Source organism: Lotus japonicus, chromosome 2 (genome assembly GCF_012489685.1).
Source record: "Lotus japonicus ecotype B-129 chromosome 2, LjGifu_v1.2".
NCBI classification, from domain to species: Eukaryota; Viridiplantae; Streptophyta; class Magnoliopsida; order Fabales; family Fabaceae; genus Lotus; species Lotus japonicus.
The window spans coordinates 14,706,868-14,709,530 of NC_080042.1; positions in this window are offsets into that span (position 1 = coordinate 14,706,868).

Here is a 2,663-nt window from a genome sequence, read left to right on the forward strand (position 1 = left end):
ACCCAAGTGCAAGCATGCTATGAAATTCCTCCACGGTTGTGCATCTGGATCAACCGGTCGACTTTCTTCCGGTCGACTTCCTCCCTCCTTATAGGTCGTGATCGTAGCGACATACCTTCTTGACATCGACATGCCTGTTGTCGACGAAAGTCTTCCTGCAAAACAAAGTGAATATTTTGACGGCAAGAAGTTTGGTGTTATACTTACATGGTGTTTGCACATCCTCCCTCAGGATTTACGGATAGCCTTCAGTTCCATACTTGCTGATATGAACGATGTCCCTGACAGCACCTTTCGTAGCCTTGGGCTGCTAGGCTGCGACGGTAGGGCAGGGGATGAAGAAACTCTTGTGGAAGCCGGTATGGTTTACCGGGCCCCACGGTGGGCGCCAATGTTCCGACAGGGGTTTCTAGAGGGGTCGGAAACATAAAAGACTAAGAGAAACGTATAGAGTATTATTCAGTGTATAGAAGATGATCTACATAGGAGGGGGAGGTCTTCCTTTTATAACAGGACGACCTCTGAACCCTAATAAATGTATTCATTACAATTTGACCGGTCATGTCCGTAAATGGGGTGTAATGACTACTGTGTCAGTTGACTTGCGAATCAATCTCGTTCGTCAAGGAAGCCCTTCATTACCTGGTCGGCTGACTTGGTGTCAGACTGTGTTGGTCAGCGACAGTCATGACCTTTGACCAAACGTGTGATCAACGGTCGGGTTGCCTCCTTATCAACGGTTGGATGTCTTCGTAATGGAGTGGGCTTTCACATTAATCTTCTAGTATGTAAGCCCATACTTCACCTGTCCAGCCCAAACTCCGGAGGGCAGCCTGACCTTCCGGTAGGAACCTGACCATCTAGTTTAGAGTCCATGACGGTACAGATTGTTTACGGTGGAGAGTTAATAAGATATCTATCTGTTGTTTGAAGGGCTGAGGGTGCACATGCCAGTTTGAAGAAGATGTTGCGGGACTGCAAGGGTGACCTGGCCACTTTCTAGGATGCGTCGCATAGTTTGACCTGTAATCGACATACAGAAATATTAGCATCGTTAGAGCGCAGTATTCACAGGATTGATCACATTTTCATGTGCCCATTTTACACAAATATTAGAGGATTTGTGTCAAACAAATGCCTACAGCTCATTGATGCTGAACATATAAGAATGAAGTCCTACGGCGGATGCGATTGGTTGTTGAGAGAGACTCATGGACTACCTTGCGGTTGTCAACTTGCAGGTCATCGGTCAACCACTCTCTTGTCAATTAATTATATTTGTTATTGAAAGTGACACTTTTGTGAACTTACATGTTATGAAAGAATTCCATATGAGGCAATTCATCCATTCTGGAAGAGACTAAGTTGGGAGCATGTACCTGAACCTGTTGCAGATACTAGCAGCTCCCATATTTGTGGCATGAACCATGGAGATATGCAACCAGAAGTTGAGGCATTGACACATTATTTCAATTCTTTGGATACTGGAGGGCAGAGTATGATCTACAATTAAATGAATTGAGTTAACAGTTTATAATAATACAATAACAATAGATACAATTTAATCAAGTAATAATTAAGACATACCCTCCAACGCATCATCATACAGCGTCTTCAAGACCCCAAAGCGAATAGTCTGGCTCCTGTTCGTATCAAACTCAGCATGATAACGAGTAGCAGATCCTCCCATCAGCTCAGCGCAGAGCGCTGCACACTCGTCCCTCTCCCCCCTCCTAGGCGTATAGAACCTCGACCCCATGGGGAGATGGAGAAGAGCCGACACGTCGTCCAGGGTGATAGTCATCTCCCCGAACGGCATGTGGAAGCTACTAATCTCCTCATGCCATCGCTCCACAAGGGCCAAAATGATGCCTGCATCTGTCTCCGGGTAGCCGCATCAGGGTAGCTGATGAAGACCCGTCTGCTCAATCAACTCTCGAACCCGCCTATGACTGTCTGAATCACCATCACAAGCAAGGTTTCATACCTTCCCCCCAGCTGTGGCCACCTTCAAGTGTCGACGGTCCTCATACCAATCGTCTGTGCATAGGAGTGCATGCCACATCCAGGGAGCCTTGTGATCAGCATAATGCGTGAGAAGCGACAGCTCAACAGGCCCCCCCAGAAACGGCGGCAACCTCTGGATCAGGTCCTCTTCGCCACCCTGTGCCCCCTCCTCTAGCACGACATCAACATCAACATCAGGAGGAGGAATACTATCCTCGTCGGATGACTCCTCGCCTGATGACTCCTCGCCTGATGACTCATGGGGAGATAACTCAACCATGGGAGACGGCGGAGTAGGAACTGGATCAGTAGGGTCAACCACGGGATCCAGCACAGTCGCATCCATAGCTGGAGCTGAAGACTCTCCTCTGGTAGACTGCACAGTGACAACTGGAGCCGAAGACTTTACCATGAGCGACTGCATAGTATCAACTGGAGCTGAAGCCTCCACTACCTGAGTGGTTGCAGCATGATCGCCGCGCCGGCTAGAAGCATGTAAGCGCCGGTGTCTATCCTCAGTAGCCCCCACATCCTCACTAGCTCGAGACCTCTTTCTGTTCTTCATTCTCACTATATATTCAGAGCAAACAAATTTAATAGCATTAACATCAATTAATTTTATAGTCTCTCAATTATTATATCTCTCAATTAAATCT